Raw genomic sequence first — 25,280 nt, 5'->3', positions numbered from 1 at the left:
GTCTCAGGCCACAGAATGCCCAACTTCAGCTGTTTGCAACCTTGCTTGTTCCTTAACCAGAATAGACCATTCTGAACTTGAGCTCTAACTGTGATAAGAGGTGTTCAGAAGCAGTGCTGGCACTTTCAAAAATCACTTTTGGAAAAAAAAAAAAAAAAAAGGAAATCCCAATCATAGCTGTTAGATGTTTGTTCTCAGGAGAAGACTTAGAGTGGAAAAATGCATCAATCACATGCTGTACGCTGTTCATGGAGCAAGATACTGTATTAAGACTCTTATTAGCTTCAAATAACTCCCTGATCAACATGCTGTATTTTATACCATTTTGTACTGTTTTGTAAGGTGCTTAAAACTCCTCGCACAATGTAGAGGAATCATAAGTACATACCCTGGTAGCTTATACATGGCTAGGATTTTACTCTATGTAAATCCAGATTCCTACAGCTATGGTCCCATTTCATTGGCACTTCTGCAGTCCATAGGTTGACTGCTCTTCAGACTACCAAATAGGTCATTTAGTGGCACTAAAGAGCAGCATCACTATATTACCTTTAAAGTATTCCCATATGGTTAGGAAAACAAGAAATTGAAATTTTACTAAAAACATACTACGAAATGTCCAATTGATACTAAAATAACAGACTGTAAGAGCTTATAGAAATGCTGGAGAACAAAATGATGCCAGTAAATTCCTTCTGGTGACTCACAGTTGGAAAGCTTTTAGAAAGACTTCAGATTTTGTTCTTTTATCACATTCAAGTACAATCATTTTAATAATAGGGTTGTACTAACTCCAAAAAAATATATATGTACTTATCTTTTCATTACAGTTCTTCAGCCTTGATTGAGAATAATCTCTAGTAAATCAGCATGGTTTAGATTCACTGAGTGGTGTTATGCAAATGTTATTATTATAGCTGACATAGACATGCTGAGATGTTGAGTAAACATACAGATTATTTAGGCAATGCTGTTATTGTTCAAAGAACAAGGATGGTGTCCAGTCGGAAAAACAGGACATATTAGCTTTTATGAAATTTGCATTTATTTGCAGCACTACAGAAATATTTCACAACGAACTTGAATTATACAAGAGAACCATCATCTGTGCAAAAAGAACTACATAGACTGGCCAACCTTATCTGTCAAGCAGTCAAACACTGGAACAGGTGGCTCTTACGTGTTATGAAGTTTCCATTTTTAAAGTATTCAGAACTGGGTATTCACTCATGACCTCGAGCAATCTGATGAAAGTTGCCCCTGCTTTAGAAGGCTGGGTTGAGGAGGAGGCTTGACCAGCTGATCTCCAAACATCCCTTCCAAGACATATGATTTCATTAACTTCTCAAACCATGTCACCACCTGATGGGAAAGAAAAATAACGGTCAAGGGACTACACACCGGAGTGAGAATAGTGACAGCCCTGAGTCCACGCTTTTGGATGGAACCCAGTTCCTATTTAGGCAGCTGAGGTCTATATGTTCCTGATGGTGTTGATGTATCTTCATGGAATAGCTTTGAACATTGCATTAGGATGCCTTTGTCCAATGATATGAGCAGTGAAGCTAGCCAATTGGAAAGGATGTCTAAAACTCATCTCTCCAAATCTCTGCTTTGAACAGAAGAATTTTGGAGTTAAACTTTGTGTTATTTTGATATTCTTTGTATGAGGTCCACAAGTTTTAAGGCATAAAACTGGGGGTGCTAGAATCTTTACTTTATGTCTTTGACTCTTGCAAGGAAATTTGGAATTGCATTAGATATTTCCCAGCTTACTCTAGGACACTGAAACAGAAATGTATAACAGCCTAAAAATTGCCTGTTGTGATGAAACAGATAAAGCATTATACCTAAGCTATTACTGGCATCTCATGCTTCAGTTTGATTAATAGAATGTGATTATATCAGGAATGACCAGTATAACAGAAACTTGGGCCAACGAAGAAAGTGAAATTATTTGAATAATTTTGTACCTGAATTAATTTCCAGTATATTGTTTGTCTTTCTTTTCAGACTCTAATCATGGGCAAGCTAAAACACTCATAATCCTAATGTTTTTATTGAATAGTCTTGAATACTATATATATCTGTGCCTTCTATTGTGAATTTAATATCTAGTATAACTTATTTTATTAAAAAATACATTATTCCCCTTTCTGCAAAGGGTCTGCAAAGTCTGCAAAGGCTTCATCTCTTTCTGTGTACTTGAACAAGTAGAAAATAAATCTCTGCAGGCTCTGGCTAGGTGCCAGGGAAAGTGCCTTTTAAATGGACAGTATTCCCAGTCCTGTGCTGGGTTTCTTTTAGCAAGAGAAACTGATAATGGAATTATTTCTCACATGTATTCTCCCTTATCAGTAAAGACAGTTCAGAATATAAACTCTTCCTGAACGTAATAGGAAGAATGTATAAGGGGAGAATTCTTTGCTTAATGTACAATATTTTTTGGCTGATGTTGCTGAAAGAATTCCTCCCTCATGGTCCCAACTGTTTATTGACCGTTTGCTCGGTTTGGTCTGCTTGGTGCAGGTCTGATGCTCATGGTGGTTTGAGAATGTGGGAACCACTGAGGCATTTTTGAGAACTGGGTGGTACCTAGGAATGATTATAACCCTTTATTTGGAAGCTATCTGCTGACTATGCTGATGGAAAGGGTAATTAGGCTGCTCTGCAGATTGCTGGGTCAATGCAGGGCAGAAGAAACCCCAGGTGAGTAGGTTGCCAAGCACCTGGAGCATTACTGGAAGTAAAGGTCTAGCGTCGAACAATACTTAAAGGAAATTAATTTACTTCTGTCATTCCTTTTCAGTAATCTAACTCCTGCTTATATTCCTGTGAGCTTAACGAATACCCCTTTCTCCTACAACAGATGAAGCTGTGGAATTCGGCATTAAAAATTCCATAAAAATTCCATAAAATCTTCCTGAAAGTAAGTGATTTCCATTGGTCCAAAATAATATTGCTACAGTATGTATTTCTTTTAAGTGATTCATAAGCTTATGTGAGTCATCAACAATTTCAAAGGAAGTCCCAAGAGCTCAGTCAGGGAAATATTTTGGCACTGTTTAACACTGCTCAGTCCTTTCAGTCCTAAATGAGAGAGAAACACTGAAAAGGAACATAGTAAATGAGTGCCCTTGGAATGAATAAAATGGCATGCATTTTACATCCTTTCTTTAATATATTGAATTTTAATGACACTATTGAGAATGAGATTCCCTTTACATTTGTAATTATACAGGAGAACAGATGGTGAAGGCTTAGCTTAAAGTGTTAATTAAAATAGCTGACACAGCCAAGCTCCTGGTTGAATAAAATATAACCAGGAAGAAATGAGAGACTGTGTTAGGGTGTTGTTGCTGTGAAATATTCTTAAATAAAGTTGGAGCAAATCTTGGAGCAAATTTATTAGACGTACCTAATAGCGAATACACACATATATTTCACACCAGTGAAATCCCTTCCTCTCAAGTTCATGAAGTAAGGACCAAACTACAGACATGCCAGTTGCACATTTCTGGAAAGGCAAAAGGCCTAGATTCAAGAGGAAGAGACATTCAAATAACAGCAGTGGGTTTTCAAAACACACAAGGCTTCCTCACACTATACTTCTGTTGGCAGGAATATGCAGGATCTCTTCCCTGTGGGCTGTGCTTAGTTGAAGGAATCAGTGTACGTCCCTGGGATACATCTCGCTAGCTCATCTACAGAACTCAGCACAAGGGAAATGGTTCAGAGTATGGTGCCTATGCCTCCATCTTCCTTAAAAAAAGAGTGGGTGGCATCTGTCAGTCATTTGTACTTAGCTATTGGAAGAATTTAGTTTGGTCATGGAAGACCTATTTTAATATTCTTTTCTTGCTTGATTTGGGTTGGAGTTTTGTAGGTCATCAACAGCACACCAAGGCCAGCTAGCCACTTCAAAACAAATTAAAGGTTCTGGTGCTATCTGCCATAAAGACAAAATTTCTTCACCGCAGTCCCTGCAGAAGCCCCAAAATATGTGATAGATGTTCTACTGTAGAAGAAGAATTAGAATTTTCATCTATTTTAAGTTTTGCTTTTCTTAAGGCAGGGTTTTCTTAAGCCTCCTGCTTGCCAGAAAATAGGACCTTTGTTGTGGGATTAATAAGGTGGCTCATACATTCACTAGTATGGAGAGGAGCAGCTAGTAGCCCTTCTGCAAAGCATGCTGCCATGTCCACTGCAGCACTATTTCAAAGATGGTACCGTCACTGATGTTATCCCCGTGGTGCAAGTGCTGTATCTCTGCCACCTCTGCCTCCCAAGAGGGAGCCGCAGGAGTCTCACTAGCTGCCCAAGAGCCCCAGGAGTCTCTCTAGCTGCATAGCAAACTTCAAACTGGTGGTTTGTGGGGAGATATCATCACTAGCATTGCTGATTAGAATGATGTAGAGCCCCCCGTGCCATCCTTCTTTCTCTCCACTCCACTGCCAGACTTGGAGACTTCTATCCTGCTATAAAACTTCTGGGGCCAGACATGCCATTTCACCATCATCTGCTTCTTTCTTCACTTCTCTTTGGCAGCGACAATCTGTTGATTCTGTTCTCATCACCATTCACTTTCTGAAATTCTTCAGGGCAAAATGACCTCTCAGTTGCTTAGTGACTACAGTCTACTAAGCAATGCACAGATCTCTGTCCTGGTCACACAATTTCGGCTGCTGTGAAAATTTAATGTATGAATGCCTGCTCACCACTTTTCTCACATCTCTGTTTTGTTCTAGACACACTGATGTGGTGCCACTGACATGCTCTATGCCTTCTCTAGGAAGCCGTAAGCACCCTGCTTTGCAGGCCAGGTTGCCACTTAACACACTGGTAGCTGGCATTTTGCTCTGGTTTTCCATTTTCCCAGGCAATTTTGCCTGTGTCTAGTAGCACCCTTCAAAGCGCAGTCTGCTCCAGCAATACTGCAAAGTCATCCTGTTGGGCTGGGACTGGATGCAGCAATCTCTCAGTCCAACTCATACATCCAAATCTCTTTTTTTGCACAGGAAGGTTCTTTGGCGGACCTCCCAGGAGGAGTCTATAGTCCTTGGGTATGTTCCAGCACTAAAAATCAAAGCATTTGAGGACTGAGAAATCAAATGTGGGCCCTGGAAGGGAGCATTGAAGAGAGCATTTGACATTTCCTGTTCCCAGAAAGCATCCAACGAGGGGGTGGATGACTCTCAGAGGTGCTCTGCCCAGAGGTTAAGTGAATAATGGAGCAGAAACAGATCTCACAGTCAGCAGGATCATCCCTCAACCCTCATCCTACCTTCTTCCTTTGCATAGTGTTGAAGACAGCTATGAGGACTGGTAGTAGGACTACTGATGACCAGTAGTAGATTGGTAATGAAGTCCTGCAGGCAGGTTGGCCTTGGATGAGGTCCTCAGAAATAGGTTCTGGATATACTTGAGGTACATCAATGCAGGGGTGCCCCTCATACTACAGAAGAGGGGGTGGATCAAGAAGGAGGGATGAGGAAAGGAAAACGAAGGAGATCAGCTCAGTTTTTCTTCTTGAACCCCAATGTGAAGGGAAAGGGAAAGGAAAATGACATCTCTATGCCAAATTTTCTGGGGTCTTGGTTGCTTTTGACTCCTTGAGTGGACTTGCCAAACTAGTTTCACAGGAAGGGTTCCACATGTATGACATTACTCCGTAATATAACTAGGTATATATCTTTATGCAGTGGGATGGCCTAGCCATTCCTGCCTTCTTGTGCCTGTTCAAAGTGCTGGTGGGGTTATCTTTCCAGGAGTCATCGGTATTCACAGATCACTAGTTTGTGACTAATTCCAACCCAGCTTTCACAGACATAGAACAGCAATCTGTAATGAGTTCTCCGTGTCTAACAATTATGCTGCCAATTTCACAAAATACCCACCACCAGTACTTTGGCTATAATGTATACCATTCTTAGCTACTCAGCTACATATCACCTATTCCAGTGCTGATCCCAGAAAGTCCTCTATTTGAAAGGCTATGACATAAGTCAGAAGCTATAACAGCATTTATTAAACCATCCCATCCACATGATGAGTTTTGAGTAGGGCAGAAGGAAAGCCAGGCAAACAGGAAAATGGGAGCCTATCTTTCTTCATCAGCTAGAGTCTTGCCTATTTAGTGACCCTGTTCATTCCTGCATCTCCAGGAGCCAGGGCTTCCCCTAAGGCCTAAGGGGGATGGAAAAAGCTACCAGTGGTGCTCCCTGTACCTTTCCCCTTAATTTACTTGATCTGCTGGAGCAGTCAGTTGTATTTAAGAGTCATTCCTAAGTAACAGGACATGTTCTTGCTAATCGGGAGCCAGCATCCCATTTGATTGCTAAAAAAACCAGTCCAGTTTCTACACTCACACTGCTCCATAATAGATGGGCTGTTTTTATTTTTTTTCTGGAGCAGTATCAGGTTATTTCACGACAGATGTCTCTGAAAGACACAGATGTCTTCCAGAGATATTTGGAGATATAAACTGATCTTAGTGCTGTCTGGAGACACAATCTATAAGGCAACATTAACCACACTTGTCCTTCCTGAAAAGACAGTGCCATAAGCAATAACCTGAAGCTACAGTTTATAACAGGGTGATAGAGGTCTGAAGGAGGCTTGCTACTCTTCAGAGTATGTCCCAGGAAGACTGCTGACAAATTGTTGGGTTTTATTGAAGTGCCTAAAATGTCAGGAACGGAATTGCTCCTGTGACTCATCTTAAGTCCATGCAGGAGGATGGAGCAGGAAGGCATTTGCAAGGGGGAGATTGCCATGGAATGGACTGAGGCTGTAGGTTGGGAGAGTAGAAGGACTGTATCTGAGTAGGGGAATTCTGAAGCATCCTCAGCCTCTACTTTGCCAAAGTGAGGCCTTCTAGGTTAAAAAGTCTGATGTCTTGTTTTGGCAAGGACTCTTCTTTCTCTAGCTTGAGTGCACATTGCTGGTTTTGATAGTGGAGTATAGCAGGATTGATCTTAGTGAGGAGATGTGGGCCCTAGTGTGTTTGCTGCACTCATGTTCCTTGTATTTGGAAGACAGCAGTCCATCAGACACAGCTGCTGGCTATACAGACCTACTCTCCGGTCACCGATACTTTGATTTGTTTTCTTGGCTGACCGTCAGCTGAAGAGATGACAGATGGTCGACATTTCAAACCTCTGTGTTCGCTGCCCATTATCTTAAAGCATCTAACCCCAGAACACAGTCCATTTTTCTCCTCTTCCTTTATTAGCAAGAGAGAAAAGAACGGATACTTTTTATATGTACTTTTGTTATCAAAGTAGCTGCCACCAGTGTTGATGGTGGAGCGGGAAGGCTCTGACTCTCATTGCATCAGAATCAGCTGTCCCCAGAATGGTCCCAAGAGGGTCAGGCCTTCAATGCTCTAAGCCAAGGTGTTTGCCAAGTACCATTGTAACTGAAGCTAGGACCTCACTACCAAAAATGGGGAACGGTATCACAGCCATATATTTGGTGAGATTTGCATAGTAGAGACGAGCAATTCAAGCTATGCCAGATCTGTAATCCATGTCTCTAAATTGTCTGGAGTCTATTATTGATTTCTTTATGTTATCCTGGCACTGATCCAGTCTGTATTCCTCCAGCCGTCACACTACCTCCCTCCAGGTGGTGAGGGAGATGCATCAAAGGCAAACTCTTCCTGCACTTTTTTTTTTCTTCACGTGCTGCTACGGCAGGTGTGAGGTCCTACAAAATAGCACAGTTCTGCAGCTCTTGGGAATGGGGATTTATGTGACCCTGATGACAAGAGTCTTTAAGCAAGGAAATGTATGTTTGCTTTTTCCTCACCTGGATTCTTAAATAGCCTTTTGTTCATGCTATTTTTGGTCATCTGTGTTCAGCCTTTCTCTCCTGACCAGAAGAGCAGTATTTGCAAGGCTGCTTGGAGATGAAGCAAGGTCCAGAGGTAAAAATCAAACATCTGCTGCAGAGTTCTGCAACAAGAAAGAATTGAGACAGATAAAAAGAAGAAGCTGAAGGAGGCAATCATACATATAAATGAGACAGAAAAATCTTGGACATCTGGAGGTGGTGACCTCCAGGGGAAAGTGAGCCAAAAGGGATCAGCAGAACAATCTAGATTATGACTGTAGGAGGGCCAGGCAAAGTTTGCCATGAAGCAAAAGAGCAGGTGCAGTGTATATTCTACCATGACAAAGTTAATTCATCAAAAAAATCTTTGTTAATTTGATTTGGCACAGTGAATTTGTAATAGAACAGGGCTTTGTATCTTAGGGGGCGAGACATTTTTAATATATTAGTAAGGAGTTCTAAAGCCAGACCCTGAAGTCTGATCAAATAAACACAAATAAGTGCGAATGAAAACTGTAGCATTTATTAGTAAGATAAGTGCAATGAAAATGAAAGTAAAATGAGATTTTATAGACTATATACAACTGAAAATTAGCTGCCAGCTTTAATAATGCAGCTGGAAAGCTTATCTGAAGAGAAAAAAAAAACTTCTTAAAGATTGTATCTGCTTAATGTGTCCTGAGACTGATAGCATCTGTAGACTGAGAGAGAAGGAAAGACATGACTTTACAATATTTGCACACCTAATGCTTTTTCTTGTATATTGGATGTTTATCCCAGCACTTAATTCTCAAACTTGTACTCATCTGTCTAAAGTGAGCTAAATATAAGTGCTTGTCTTTGCATTAGAGCGCTTGAAGAAACCAGATTTAATGCAAGCATGTTAGTTTACCACTGGGCTATTTTTAAAACCCAGCAGGCTGAAGTTAAGGTTGTACTTTCATTAGCAGCATTACTTTACCTTAACCAGGCCTCACGCTTAGCAGCACCCTTCCAGCTCCACTGTCTTCCCTCTCACCTGTCCAAAGCGGAGTTTAAGGACAGTTCTAAGATGCTCCTATTTCAGCTGGGACTACCACCATAAAAGGCACATAGTTGCAACCTAAACTCTGGGCTACTTGAAACCCTGTACCACCAGAGTCTCTTTTTAGCCTCAATTATTCTATGATTCTAAGTGCTGATCTGTATGAACAAAGGTTTCAGAATAAGATGAAAAATAATGCTTAACAAGAAACACTGGCATAAATGTATGTCTTCTGGTTTGTGTATACAAGACCTCTGTTTTTGAGGCCTACACCCACGACTTTGCTTGCGTGTCCACTTAACACCACATCCTACAGCTTAAACCTGGCCCAGAGGGCAGGAGGTTTATCTAAAAGCAATGACCAAACTGGATATCCTGTCTTTTGTTTTGGTCAAGACTGCTAATAGAAAGCTATAGGAACATCTAAAAATATCCACTGTGAATCATGATGCTGGCTATAAACCAAAAATAGTTTCAAAGACCTGTCTAGCTCCCAGTGTGATGCTTCTAATTTCCACCATACCCCACCTCACAGTCTTTCTCCTTTGCAAGATTTGGCATGGTGGTGAGGGTTAAAAATAAAAACAAATTACAGCCTATTTTTTTTATTATTATTTCAAAAGGCTTTTAAGTGTGAATTCAGTACTTTTTGAGGTCTTCTGAGGTACAAGTTATAAAGCTTGATGAAATATTTTAGGAAACATTTTAGACAAGTCTGAAAGTATATTTACCTTTATAAATAGCATCACCATGTGGTAAAAAATAGGTCTTTAAAATGTAAACAAGACTTGCCACAGTGATAGAGGAAGAGCACACTGTGGTACATACAATGAGACCCTTGTAGCTGCTTAACTTGAAATACTGTCTCTGAACATGCTTGTATGAAAGCTTCATAATGCTTCTAGGGAAGAAAGGGCTATTGGGAAAAACATAGGAGCTAAAAATGCAAATTTCCAGGTGATCAAAGGCCAGAAACTATGCCACTGGCCAGTGTTCACCCAGTTGACTGTTCAGGTGTGGTTAATAGATTCTGAAAGTTGCTTGAGACAGCAAGCCTCTAGTGGGTCAGTTCCTGGAGCACAGTCTGAGGAATGCCCTTTTGTAGAGATGTTTCTCAAGAAAATGTGGGTTAGGTGAGACGTGCTAGTGCACGTGTGTGATTGTGTGTGATTGTGTGGCTTGATGGAGCTTATTTCGTTCCCAGGTGCTCCACTTCAATCAGCAGTCAGTCACCAGCAGGGCAGTTGGCCTAGATCATCTCCAGAGGTCTCTTTGAACCTCACTGATTCCACGGGTTCTTGCCAGCACTCCTTCCACTGGCAGCACTAGCTGCCAGAAAAGCCTCAGTGTGCTCCAAGCAAATGTTACTCATACTTTTAGGATGCTCCATTAGGTGATATCCCCAGTGCTTTTTGTTAATCTTCATTTCTATTCTACTTTACAGAACTTTTTATTTAAAAAAAAAAAAAAAGAAAAAAAAAAAGGTGTGAATTGTGAATATCATACATTGTTCCTGCTCTGGGCTGTGAAAAAAAGCTCTTCCAGAACTGTGATGCCCATCTCTGACCTTAAGCTGGGAAAAGGAGGGTTGGATGGCAAGTGTAGTGACACATTAAAAGCATGTGAGGGGTTAAAGAAAGTAGATTTAGAGTAGACTTACAGTCCAAATGAAACATAGAGCCTTGATAACTGCACAGAGGGATTGCTGATGGGAGTCTGCTGAACAGACAAGTTGAACACCCAGGTAGGACTTACTTGTGTAGCCTAAGAGCCCCTTTTGTATGTTAGGTCTTTTTCCTTTTCTCAAGTATGCTAAACCTGCGTTAATTGCTGGCTGCAAAGCAGCTAGATATCACTGATAAATGGGAATACGCATGTCCAGCCCTCACCAGTTTCAGCTGGTGTGTAGATAGCACACTGCTATCCTGCACTCTGTCAAATATCGGACTCCTTGCCAGATCTTCTGCAGGTTCTCTCCCACCATCACTGGTGATAGCTACTTCCTAGGGACCAGGAGCCTGATAATAAATCAGATGAAAGCTTGGTTGTGATGTGTCGTTGCTGCAATCTGGGAAGCCCTTATTTCTTTGGCATTAGAGAAGAAGTCCTAGGTTGTACTTCTCTGAACAACAATGAGAGAGATCTCTCTTTAAATGATGTATCTATGAGCAACTCGTTCTTGGTTTACTTGGAGGTTTGGCAGACTACACATGGCCAAACATCTGTCAGCCTTTCTATTAGGAGGATCTTTACGTGGTTAGCCAAGTGTATTCATCTTTTTCAATCTTCTGCTTTCAATATGCATCAGACCTGGGACATTCTGTGAGTCTAGGTTTCATTTTATTCAAAATATTCCAGAAGATATATTTAGATATTTACAGTTCTTTGCTATGATATCTTCAGCAGTTCTTTCTAGTGGGGTATCTTCTTGCTGACTGCTTTGGGCAGAAGAATTTCACTGGATGACTTTTTGAAGTCCTTTCCAACCTTACCTTTTCTATGAGTGGGCAAATGTCACACTTGCCTGTTGCTGTCCTACAGAGCAACAAGTCAAGGAATTGAAAATAAGTTATCCATGTCTTTCTGCTCACATTCAGGATTGAGGCTGGAATACAATGCTGAAGAATATCTCAAGAACATTGACTATAATTTTCCATATGAGTGGTAAGTTAAGTGGTAAGGAGTGCCACAGCTTCAAAACTGTGGAAGTTGGATTAAAAAATAGAATAAGATATCAGCAGGAAAGACTGGATAAACACTTGCAAAAGGCTGTGTGGAGCAAAATGATGAATGTCTTAATAGAAACTTAAATACTTTTTTTGCAGTTGTATCTGCTGTGTAAATCTTGGGAAATTCCTGGAGCCCTTCTGAGCAGGGAATCCAGCAGAGTGTGAACACCACACGTGATCCCTTTCCCTCCATCTCAAAATGGAGAGAACAGAACTGGTGAGGGTTCGGATTGGCAGCATTAATGTTAAAGAATAGCTTCCATGAGGACTCATTAAGTAGACTGGGGCTCTTCATCCTGGAAAAAGTATTACTGAGGAAGATTTATGATAAAGGTCAAGAAAACAGCGAATGGGCTGGAGAAGTAAACTGGGCAATGACTGTTTGCTCTTCCTTCCAGTATGAGAATTGGGTCAGGAAACAACATGAACTGGTGAAAGATTCAAAACAAAGTTCTTTACTCATCAATTAACTAAGTTGTACGAGTGCCTGTCCATACATGCTGTGTGTACATGGGTTTTAAAACTGACTTTACAAGTTCATGGAAGAAATATTTCTCAGGAGATGTTGACTTGTGTAAAGAGTGTGAAGCAACAAAATTCAGGTTCTTTTGCAAGTACTCATACATGCCATACACTTACCACTTGATAGTGGCAGTACATTAAAACTTTGATAGAAGTTGATTTCTTGATTTGAAAAAAATAGAGGTGTAACTATCTATATGTAAATCCAGACATCTGACTTCTCGGTAAAATCAGATACATTAAGGATTTATACATAAGAACTTCGTTGCTGACCAGGTATGTCTTTCTATTCTGGTCCAGTGGAGGCAGCAATAGAGTGAGTATCTTGCTATGATTTTTGAAACAAGAATATTTTCTGTGCAGTAGCTAGCATATGATAGCTGTTCTAACCACTATTTATCATTTAATATTTATCAATTAATATTCATTTATGTATAAATTCATCATATGTAAAACATCTCCATAAAGTCCATGACAAAGTTAGCATATTAACTTTTTAAAGTTTTCTTCTTTAAACAATGCACTTGCACTATGACTGTACAACATGCCTTCTATTTTTGTATACCTATGTGCAAAATTAGATAATGCAACAGTAAACCTGAGATTACTTGCATTTGAAAGGTATGATTTTTGCTAAGATCAGGTTTAAAGATGCAAAGTGGCCTTAGTGGCCTTTCCTATATGAATTTTAGTTACCACTTTGCTTACAGGTCCTCACTAGGCATAGTTGATCATGTGTGATGGGATATAATACTCTCTTTTGACTGATCTGACTTTGAATTTTTTTTTTTCAAGGACCATCCTTTTTCAAGATTCATATAATTGGGAAGAAGTGGAGTGGGGATAGGGTATAACTTCCACTGTTGTAAACCTGAGTCAATAGGATTTCCATTTTAGCCAGGCATAATTATTGTAATAACACTCCTGCAAGCCTACTTAAGCCATCTGTGATGTGAGCAGCCCTACAGACTCCAAACAGTCTGTGCTGATGGGCTTGTTTGGAAATAAATAAATAGTGCATGATGATATTGCATAATGATTCAGAGAATGTGGAATTGACTTTTTAATTCTACTTTAATGATTAGTATGCTTAATTTGAAAAGTGATTTGCAAAATCAGAGCATTAAACTTAACATTATAGCCCCTGTAAAAGTGGTAAAATACAATAAACATTTACTTTTGAATAAACCACCAGTTTTTCTGTCAGGACTGGTGGTATATATTGGAAGCACATTTCTTGACTGAATTCCATTCATCTGTCTTTTTGATTTGTCTATGCTTAATATTCTGTATAATTAAAAGATAGATAAAGTGAATTTTTAGATTTCCTCAGCATAGCCAAAATGATCAGAACCATACATTCCATTACAAGTAAAGCCTGGAAAACAACTATTTTCATCTAACACACAACAGCTTTTAAGTGAGTGAATTAAGACTGAGATTTGCAGTAAGAAGTATGCTTATAAACCCATCTGGAATGGATGAGAAGATGCTTTAATCTTTTGTTGTAAGGCAGATTTTTGAAGAAGCCTAAGACTTTTTCACAATAAATGTTAGTGCCTGTCTCAGCAGAATAACAGAAATGCATGTGGGCTTATATTAAGATATGTAACTCCAAAAAGATGTTTAGCACCAAACTAATGCACATCAACATGAACACATTAATTAATGTTAATAGTAGGGTAATTATTTATATTGATAGTTAATATTAGTAATTGACTGAAACAGTAAGCAAACTGTTTAGTATGTTTTTTTAGTCAAATACAACAGAAGGCACTAAGTTCACAACATACTCAAGCAAAGATTGGTCACACTCCTTCGCATTAGCTTTTAAGAAATCAAGGGATTCATTCCTTCACACTAACCTTTAAGAAACCGAAGTATTCCTTCAAGGAAAAAGAATAATGTAAAGTAATCAACTTGAGAGGAAATGTTACCAACTGGTAGTACATTTGCAAACTATCATTAATATTTGCACTTGTCAAATTGCAGTAAATCTGAAAGGGATTTCCCATTGCGTTGAGTGAGTCTGACAGGATCATCTCTGTCTCATAGGAACTTACGCTGATACTGCTTTGCAGTCGGATTGAACACGAACTAGCTTCAGGAGGAAAGCTTCATTCACAGATTTTCTTTAAATCTCTATGGATTTAAAAGTTACGGTTTAACATGAAAGAAGAGAATCTTTTGTGATATGCTTCATTTTAGAAATTAGTTATTGAAAGTTTTCATGGAGCTCTTAGTAACATATTTTTCATCAAATTCAGAAGTATTTATTGTGTCTTGTTTCCAAAATCTTACATTTTTCTCTAGAAATAATAAACCAAATTCTGGGATTTTTGCCTGCATTTGACATCTCATGGAAATCAGAGTATGTTTGGCACAGCTATGAAGTCAGCAACAATTCAAAGACTACATCCTTGATGATTTTTCAACATTACAGATAACACATTGAGGAAGATATTATTTCTCTCTATTTTTTTTTTTATTCAGAGGCATCATAGCCACCGTCTAGGCTTCGTGCTTAAAAGTTTTTTGTTAAGGGTAAAAAATGAATCTTATTAGACCTCTTCATGCATATAAGTGGAGCAACATTTTATCCCCTATTATTAAATCTGCTCTCAAAAGCAAAAAGGCAAATTGTGTTTGTGTAGAAGCTTTAAGGGCAAATGTAATTGTTTGAGTAGAAACTTTTGTACTCTCTAGCAATAATTCCAGCACTATAAATACAAGCCAATACCCCTGACTGGAAACACAGTAATCTGCACACTGCACTGGTTGGTGTGTTCTGTCCTAACTTCTCAATGGCGTATTTAATAATATAATTGCAAATAACTGGTGGTCTTTGCTAAGTGTTGCAAATACAGAATAGCTTATTGTCTACTATCATAAGCCAATGTATAAAGATATTATGGATGTAGGGAAAGGCTGTCTGATCTTCTTGAATGCAAGGCAGAAAAATAAATAATATTCCTTTGGAGTTTTACTACAGATTTTTAGGTTCATGCAAATCTTAAGCTCACGTTAACCACAGCAGAAATGCCTGGATATCCTCCAGACTGAAATTGTGGTGTTCCTTTAATTTAGAATACTGAAAGGAATGTTCTTTCTAATTCACAAAAGGAAATAAAGGGATATTTTAATTAAAACATTTCAATTCATATAGTAGTATATTTTAGCATGTTACTACACTTTTAATAAAAAAAGACTCTCTTGGTAAAAATGTCTATTTTCTCCATATGCCCACAACACCTGCTGTATCCCTATAAAGCGAATGATTGATTCTGAATCACTTCTTATGGGAGAGTTACCTTGGGAACAAAACCATGGACCAGCTGTGCCACAGCCATCACTCAGCAATTAGCAGAACCAGTTCTCAAGCAGAAACATTATCACTTTATCTGACAGGCCAGAGATTTCAGGTCAAAAGAATACAGCACTGTGCTTAATACTGTAACTGCAAGTCAATTCACAAAATGCTGCAGAAGGACTTACAGGTAAAACAAAAAGGAAGGCTTATTCTGTGACTGACATATGGAATAGACTGAAAAAATAATTGTACTTGTCCATTGCAGAATATATTTTACCTTCATTATTTATGAAAGACCTTCACATATAATACCTCCTGGCTAGCAGATGTAACATATAGTACAGGAAAATCTGATTTTTTAAAATACACTAAGATAAAAGGTGACTTCCCTTTACATAAAGAAGGATAGAAGGCAAGTAATAGTCCTTTAGGAAGGAAGCAAAAGGCTTTCTTAGCTCTTGAGAACACTGTGTTTGGAAAAATAAGTTTTCATTAATTGAAATGCTAATTATAATTAATTTAGGATCTTTTATCAGTGAAAGCAGTGTTATTAAGAAAGCTCAGATGGTGATGAAAAGGAATGAAGCCTGCTAAATTGACTCAAACTTTTAAAAGTACTACAAGTTTTGCTAGTTTGATAATTTAAAAAAAAAAAGAGCCAGAAAAAAAAGAGTCTCAATTGACTGGTACGGACTTAACTTTCCCTCTAGTTCATCCAGGGATGGCATGTTGTGTAATGAGAGTTAATCCATCAAAAGGAGCTATGCAGTGATGGAGAGGGCCAACAGGAGGGCTGGCTGCACCACAAGGATTCACACTGTTCCCCTGCTTGCTTGAGGAAGGAATAGAGACTGGTCTGTATGTGTCAATAAGTGCTGCCCATTACTTCTCAGTCTTTCACATAACAGGGCAGCAGTGACAGGAACAACTATTTGAATTTTTCAAGACTCAGTATTAAATGTTAGAAATATTATTCCTTTCAAAGGATTTTTTTTTTCTGTTGCAAATCCAATTAAAATAAAGACACATTTTGTATTTTCTTCTCATCTGAAATAGTTAATATTGCTTTAAAAATCTCAGACATTTGAAATATCTGACAAAATGAAAGAAGATACATATAGAGGTAAATTTTTATTTTGATGACCTGTCATAAAGTGTATTGAGTACCAGCTGCTATGAATTTAATTTCAAAGTTGTTTTTGACAGCATGTTCTAATTATATCCTTATTGAAAGGCTAGATTTTTGGTAGATTGACAAGTTTCCTTTTTATTTTTACCTTTTAATGAGCAAAACAATCTGTTATGGTGTATCAATCCATCTTACTTATTTGGGGATTTTAAAAATGCCGTCTATTACACTTGCTTGGGATATTTTACCACTTTATCATTTTATCTATATATCCCTTTTTTTTTTTTTTTTCATTTCTAAAAGAACAGAAAGGTTGCTTTTCAGGAATTCTCACTTTTTTTTTTTTTTCCCCGTGAAAAGGAAGTACTTTGAGTAAGAGGTAAGGGCTTGTTTTAGTTAAAACAAGAATACTATGTTAGAATATGTATTAACTGGGCCCTTTACCCAAGCTAAAAGGGGATTGAAGGCGATCATCACCCTCAGGAAACACAGTATACCATGCAGTCTATTCAAATATTATGTCTACATTTTTAGACACCATCAATGTCTGACCTGGTTCTGAGCAGTGCAGTGCATGAGACCTGGTTCTCAACATCACCCTTGCAGAGCAATGCTGTGACAGTGATCAAGATATACATAGAGCATAGAAGCAATGAAGAAATCTGCTCCATCCATTCAATTTCAAGAGGGATGTCATCCTTGTCATCAACAGGAGAGAATTTCTCAGAGTGCTGCAAAAGGACAGGAGACAACAGCCACAGGGAATATTTTGACTGGACATAGTCAAAAAAATCTCTACAAGAAACGGGGATAAGCACTGCAGAGAGTTGTGGTTAAATTGCCATTCTTGGAAGTTTTCAAAACTGGTCTGGACGAGGCCATGGCTAATCTGGTCTAGCTTTGCAGTTAGCCTTGCTTGGTGCAAGTGACTGGACAAGCTCATCCTCCAACCTAAATCCTTCTTTGAGTCTACGCTTTGTAAAAGAGGCAGTCATTGAACAAAAATCCCTTCAGGCACCACAGGGATCATCACATTGGTAATGCAGGCTGAATGCTGCTTAGCAGGAAGTACTGCAGAAAGGAAGGAGCATCTACGGTCCTTCAGATAGGAGGAAAATGGGAAGAATGATCAATACTGGCAGATTATGTAAAAGCACCCTAAGACTGCTACTCATGACAGTTCATGAACGTTAATTTTTAGAAGGCACCGAACTCAACAATAAATCTTTTTTTTGAATGCTTCAGGAGGCAGAAGGCAGATACAGAATCAGCAGAAGCTGATCAGTGACAAGCATACAGAAGAAACATATGCACTCGTGTCTGTAGAAAAACTGCATATGCTTTTTGCATGTGGTCATTGTAAAAGTGCTCATAAAAGTCCATGTAACAGGGCACAATTTTAACAGGAAATGTCTTAGAGATTCTGTCTCAAACCAGGGTGACATTAGTGAAGTTTATAAAAAAGCAACTAGATAATATGAGTAGTAACAGATTGCCAGAAATTCTGTACAGTGGTTCATTCCAGGAGTGGCTCTCACCAAGGTCTTCGCTATGAATTGCTACCTCTTGCATAGAACTGCACAGGAAACAAGGAATTGCGAGGCTAATTTTTAAGGGAGTTTCATGGGAGGTCTTGAGAACTACATGCCAAAACCCTGCCATTATATTTTTAAAAAGGAAAGTTTCAGTTTTAAATACTAAATGATGGGCTCCAAGAAGATGGTAACGATTCAGTCATGAGATTTTGAGGTTCTTCAAAGTCTATTTATAGGTCAGCTCCATGCCCAAAAGAAACAGGACAGAGAATGTCATTATGCTTTTGTATAAATGTCAGAATGTATGTGGTACAACAGGAAAAGATATAATGGAAATGAAGAAAGGAGACACAAATGATCAAAGATTTGAAATAGCTTCCATAAAGGAACTGACTAGACAAGGACCCTTAGGGCTAGAAAATAAATAACCATGTGGGGGATATAACAGAAAATGATGTGACATATAAGGAGAATGAATATAAATTCATTATCTCACTTTCTTCACATACTGTAGAGAACGGGGCACCACCTATACGCAAGGCTCAGTTCAAAACAGATCTACAGAGTTAGTTACCCTCTGTTACATGTGTTCTAAGATCTTAGGTTACATATTCTTCCGTCATCTTTTTTTTTTTTTTCACATAAAGCAGAAAATACCTAAACCCAAGGCATGTAGGTTTGTTCATGCTGTCAAAAAGTTAGCTTTTACTTCTAAATAGTTAAACATTTAAGACCTCCTGATACAAAATGTAATATATGTCACAATCCATAAGGTGAGCACAGCATTATTCTCCCTATTTATAACCTGGCAATCTGTTTATAATACTCCTGTCTAACACTCTTGCCTAATACTGCTGTCATCAGAATATTACAACGAATATGCACTCCTTTTATGACAATAAATCGGTAAAGAACATACACATACAAATAACATCCTGTGAATCTTGAGCATTTCCAGTGATCAATACCTATCTTCTGACTTTTCCAAACAGTCAACTCGAGGGTAAAAGGATCTCTGCTTAAAAATATTTTTCATTAAGCATCCCAGACATATGAATTGAACAACAGTTGCTATGATACACAGTTTTCTACATAAATGGAAAGGTACAGGTTGCTCTGGAAGAGGTTCAGATTCAAAAGAAGCAAAATAACAAGGGTCAGGAAACATCATATAAAATAGACGCTCATAAGGTTAATTGATAAGTGGAATTAAAATAATAAAATTATGAAGCTGTGGCTATTTTGGCTTAAAGCTTGATGAACTACCTCAATCACAAGGCAGAAATGTTCGTCAAGAAATTGTATCATGAATCCAATTCAGAGATATAAAAGTGTTCCAAAATCAAAGGAACGCTGCAACTGAACCAGCAGCAAAAAAAAAAAAAAAAAAAAAAAGGAATAAAAATTCATGAGATAAAGAGGAAACAGGCCTGAAAGAACAGAATACAAATGTGTGGGACTCTGCTTAATGGTTACAATCAACGGACTACATCTTATCTGGATAATTTAGTGATGAGGGGCATCTCAAACGTGTTGATTTTAATTACATTATGTTTTCATTTAGCTTGCTTTTTATGTTAATTTAATAGCAGCAGAGGATATCAATGCTATTGCAGCGAATGCAGTAGCCTAATTGGCTGAATTAGATGACAGCCCTAATATGAACTTCCACCAGTGTAACTGAATTTTCATTCTGTGTAAATGCTCAAAAGCAGACTTCTAAGATTTACAAGCAGCTTTTCAGGCCACGTATGAATATGCACTAAGGCACATGGAATATTGCTAGTACTCCAAGAGCACACTATTTAACAGTCTTGTCAGGAAATATTTTTATAGAAACTGTGTCCTTGGTTGTTTATACTGCAGTGTGTATGTTAAAAAGGGAGTCAGTTGACTTTTCTTCTGGTGAGCTTGCTAGCAGAGTATTAGCTTCACACTTTCAAAAAGCAAAAAATGCACAGAATAATGAAATGACTCTGCTAAGAGAGCAGAGATTTGAGAATCCTGGAATACCAAAACATGTGAAACAAATAAGGAGAAAATACTGTATATATGGTAAGAATATGTTTTTATTTTCATTATTCACTTTCATATAGATATTTTCATATCTTCACTATTAGTGAAGTCTGTGTTCTGACTGCACCAACATATAGATTAGTATAGATGTAGTATTGATTTACTGAAATTCTATAAAGCATGTTATATTTTTCATCCATTAATGCAATGAGTAAGCCAGTCAGAAAACTGGAATAACATTATTTTATGTTTTGATACTGAGCAATACTGAACACTTTGAGATTCCGTTAAGGTTTAGGATAGTTGGTCAAGGGTTCAAAGCTTTTTACTACTCAAAGGAGATATAACATTCAAGTTGATTTAAGAGTAAAACAATGCTACAGCTTCATTTGATACTACACTGCCACAACTTAAAAATATATGAGCTGGTTCCCATACGTTACACATTATTAGGAATGAATTAATTAGATAATATTATTGCCAAAGAAAATAAAATATTTTTTGGAGGATACACCCAAATATTTCTAGCCAATGCTCCTAACTGTGTATGTTCAGCTTTAAACAGCATACAGCAGCTCTGCACAATGTGCTACACATTCTATCATCAGTTATATTTACAGTTATCAGTATTCCAAAATGAACTCAATTGCTGCATTAAGCTTTCCTTTTCATTCTTTGCTATTATATTACAATGTCTTTATTTTGCTCTTTGAGACAAAATGATCAGTGTTACTAAACTCAGACATTTCTTTTTCCTAAAAAGTGATCCTGACACTTTTGTGTGCAGCATAACGCACACAGTCCTGTACAAGAGAGGATGGGAGTATTATGGAGTATGATGTGAGATGACTAAGTTTTATGCAGTCCAATGTTTAAATGGGCTACATCAAAAATTCATTCAGTTAATTGAATCTAGTGCTAGAAAGTAGTTGAATCACTTACTCTACATGCCAGCCAAGAAAAGGGCAATTCTAATTGCACACTTATTCAAGTTCTGTCAGGCCCAGAGTTAAGTATACTAGCCAGGATATTTCTTATTCTCCCTCTCCTGGAACCTACTGCATCTTATTGTTAGAAAGTATTTCTGGACTGAAATCTAAATGTCAGTTCTTTTATTTAATTACATTTTCTCTGTCATTATTAATGCTTCTGGTAATGTGTTTCAGCTGTTTGCTGAGTAGAACCACAGCTCTACAACATATGATTTTTTTTTCTTTAATTTTTTTATGCTTTTCTTCTCAGGTCTGGGAACACTTTAAATCTTCCACCTTCATAACCCTCCTGGATGTCTTACACCTAGTAATAAGAATAGCTAAACTAAATACCACAGAGCATTGTGGTGTGTAAGAATTACTTGCAGAGAATCTATTATTTTTCTAGTGAGCAATGCAGCACCTCTTCATATGCCAAAGGGAGTGTGCACATCACACTGCACACTTTCCAACTTACTCTTGTTCCCCAGTCTATTTCAAACTTTGTATTGCAGAAAGGCAGAGACTCCTGTGCAAAGCCAATTTAACTCTCTTCTTGTTTTTGTATTAGATGGTGTTAGAAAAAAAAAGGCACTGAAAGGGACTTCCATAGGTTCAGGCTTAGAACATCCTCCTCTAAGCACGGCTAATTTCTAAGCTAGATCAGGTTGCTGAGGTCCTTGTGCATGTGAGTTTTGAGTACACCTGAGGACGCAAGCACCCTCTGGACAATGCAGGCTTAATTGGACTCCTGGTGCAGATTATCTTACTTATGTCCCTGTTGCCATTTGTGATTGTTTTTCTGTGTGTGCTCTGAGATGAGTCTAACTCCACACTCACTACCACCTCCTTCTGTACAGGAAAGCCATGGTTGGTGTCCATGCAAGCTGGTCTTCTCCAGACTGAACAAACACCGATCCCTCAGGCTCTCCATGTCATATCGTCCAACCTCGTAACCACCTGGGTGACACCGTGTCACTGCCTGTGTGGAAAGTTCCCTCCTTCAGGTCTTCAGCAACACCACATGGAGCTAAATGATAAAATATCTTTTGCCATTTAGTCTCTTAAAAGAGCTCTTTGGTACTGAGGGCTGACCAGGGCAGGCATGTGAGAGACACCAGGCAGGTATATAAGGCATGATTCAAATGTATTCCTCAAATTAATTCCTTCTTTGTTTTTGGAAAATGTCATACACAAATAGCCAGCATTTGGATTTATTTATAATACATTCACCATTCGCATCAGCATATGCACATAATGATAATTTAGTGTTTATCATTTTAGGAAGTGAGACTGTCACTACAGTAGCCTTCCTTGTAGTGAAGCTATGCATGGCAAAGCAGAATTGCCATGCAGCTATGAGTGACTCCTGTTAGTTTCATTAGTTCTCACCACATTTACACTGTCTTGTGCCTTCTCCTATCTCAGAAACATTAGAAGATATATTTTAAAATATCTAGATTGGTCCTCATTTCACAACCAAGGCAGTGGACAGTGAAATGTTTTATTTTCTAGAGGTAAAGCTCTAGAACAAGTTGTTCTAAGTATGATATAATGCTGAGGTCATGTTGCAATAGCTCTGAATGATGAGCTTCCTTTTCCATGAGAACAAGCATCTGTGTTCTCTGTTCATCAGGGCAGGAAGGCTCTGCTCAGATAAAACAGCAAGTTAGGGCTGACAATCATAAAAAGAGCGAATTTTTCAACACAGCCTCAGGCTAAAATCATGTTACCCCAGCAGAACTACTGGAGTTGGCTTTACATTTTACAGGTTGCTGTCCCTCTGTTCACTGAACTCCTGAAACAGACTTTGTTTAAATTTTCCCAGAATGGTAAACAGAAATCATATTAAAGATCTTCTCCAGTACGGGATGTTGGCTGCACAGTTGACAGTCTGTATCTAGTTTTTATGCTTCTATAAATCAGTTTAGAAATGAAAGCTTAGGCAATCAGACTCTACTGCTCAAAAAACTTTGTTCTTCATCTGCATCTAAATGTATACAGTAAATTATACAAAAATTCCCTGTAGTGACAAAATTGATTAAAAAAATATATACTGTACAGTGGTTCATAAGAATGGGTTACTGAAGAGGAGAGGAAGGATACTGGAAAGATTTTTTTTTTAATGTTTCATTCCTTTTTGTCTTTTCTCAGATGTGCTTATTTTAGCACCAAATCTTTTGAAGCTCAGAAAAAAATAACCATCTTCAGGAGCAGCACGGAACATAAATACCGACATCATACTGTGTATGGTAATTATGTGTGAGTTACCACAATGTCTCTTCTGAATTTTTATTCACCACCCAGTCAGGTAGAGTTGACAGAATCACAGGATGTTTGAGGTTGGAAGCGTCCTCTGAAAATCATCTAGTCCAATCCTCCTGGTCAAGCTGGGTCACCCAGAGGATGTTGCACAGGATCATGTCCAGGCAGGTTTTCACACACAGATGTAACCAGACTCACAGAATGGCTGAGGCTGGAAGGGATCTCTAGAGATCACCTAGTCCAATCCCCTTGCTCAAGCAGCAACACCTAGAGCATATGGCACAGGAGCACATCCAGACAGGTTCTGAACATCTTCAAGGAAGGAGACTCCGTATCCTCCCTCACCAAGGCATCCAGCCCATTCAGCAGTTAGTCCAGATGTTCTTGGGTCTTCCTTTTGCTTCTGATGTATTTGGAGAAGTCCTTTTTGTTGTCCCTGACATCCCTTGCTAAATTTAATTCCAAACAGCCTTGGTATTCCTCATTGCAACCTTACATTCTCTCATAATGTTCCTATATCTCTTAGAAGGGGTCTGTCCCTTCTTACACATTTTGCATGCTATTGGCACCTCTTGGAGTACTCCATGGACACAGCTGTGGGGGCTCCTTTCCAAGCACCACCACTTGGGACACTCTCCTCATGCACAGGTTCCCTTTCAGGAAAAAATGGCAGCTGCTTCAGCACCTCCCTTCCTTAGGCTCTGTTACTCCTCCCAGGAAGACTCAGCCTCCATCTTCAGCCATCCCTCAGGCAGCCATTAGGACAAGGAGCTCAAGGCCACAAGTCCTCACTTGCCACCGGCTCAGGCCATAGGAAACAACCCCCAGCTCAACCTCAGGATCTGATGGGCCTCTCCCACACATTCCTCCTGTCACCCTGCACAACAGCCCCAAGGAAGATGGGGCCCTCTCCCCACCTCTCACTCACAGCTCAAGCTACAAGTGATCACACCTCTGCACACAGCAGCAGTGGGGCAGCAGCGCACTGTAGGGCACAAAGCAAAGACGCACATGAGACAGTAAACTCCAGAGTTTTTATTGATGGCCACCACAGCGCGCACTGGTGGGTGGGGCTAACATGCCCTTGCCACTTGGGCACAACCCCTTCCTCACCCAGCCATGGCCATGTGATGGCCCCAGGGGAAACACTTGTGGGCCACAGGGCCCTGGCAGGGCCTTGGGAGGTCCTGGCCCTCCAGGGAGGATGGCAACTATCCACCGTCCAGGCCAGTCTATGCAGGAACTTGCTCATTTGGGGCCACTTCGCTGGTGGGGGACCCAACTGCTCTGCTCCAGGCTCTTGTGGAGAAGGGTGCAACCCCATCAGCTCCACCCCAGCCTCTGGTGGAGGAGGGTCCATTCCCATGGGCTCTGGCCCAGCCTCTTGTGGAGGAGGGTCCATCTCCAAGGGCTCTGGCCCAGCTTCTTGCAGAGCAGAGTCCACTTCCATGGGCTCTGGCCTAGCCTCATGTGGAAGAGGGTCCATCCCCATGGGCTCTGGCCCAGCCTCTTGCAAAGGAGGGTCCACCTCCATGGGCTCCTTGCTATCCATCCCTGGCACAGCCGCTGGCAGCCCCTCCCGCAGGCCTCAGTCTGTACCAAGCAGTGTCCTACTTGGGCCACTGTCACCACCCAGGCCCCCTGGGCTGGCAGTCTTGCACAGCAGCCTTCTCAAAAATGCCTCCCAGAGAGGTGCTGCAGCCCTCGGCCTCCTTGCACCCTGCCAGCTCCAAGTCTCCTTGGTGCCTCAGGAGCTGGAAGCTCTGGGAGCTGGGCCCCGCTCCTTGGTGTCCTCTTTTGTGCTGTCCGGCCCCATGGGCAGCGAGGTCTCTGGTGACAGCAGCAGCCACTGGGGTGGCAGGTACTGGGCAAAGGGCCTCCCAGTACTGTGGTGGGGGGAGGAAGGATCATTGGGATGCACTGAGGGGATAGAGAGCATATGG

The 25,280-nt window shown here is 39.6% G+C and overlaps 1 long non-coding RNA gene across 1 annotated transcript in view; it reads right to left on the bottom strand.

Moving 5' to 3' along the window:
• Positions 1-1,100: 1,100 nt before the first annotated feature.
• LOC112955258 overlaps positions 1,101-25,280 on the bottom strand; it is a 52,141-nt gene continuing 27,961 nt past the window's right edge. The window contains exons 2-3 of the long non-coding RNA XR_003250854.1: positions 7,813-7,958; positions 1,101-1,362 (exon numbers count right to left, since the gene is read on the bottom strand). This is a non-coding gene — a long non-coding RNA (uncharacterized LOC112955258). The remainder of the gene's footprint in view (positions 1,363-7,812; positions 7,959-25,280) is intronic.

This window comes from Nothoprocta perdicaria, unplaced genomic scaffold (genome assembly GCF_003342845.1).
Source record: "Nothoprocta perdicaria isolate Ctin4 unplaced genomic scaffold, notPer1 scaffold_55, whole genome shotgun sequence".
NCBI lineage: Eukaryota > Metazoa > Chordata > Aves > Tinamiformes > Tinamidae > Nothoprocta > Nothoprocta perdicaria.
The sequence above is the reverse complement of the archived record's forward strand: the minus strand, read 5'-3'. Positions and strand labels throughout refer to the sequence as shown.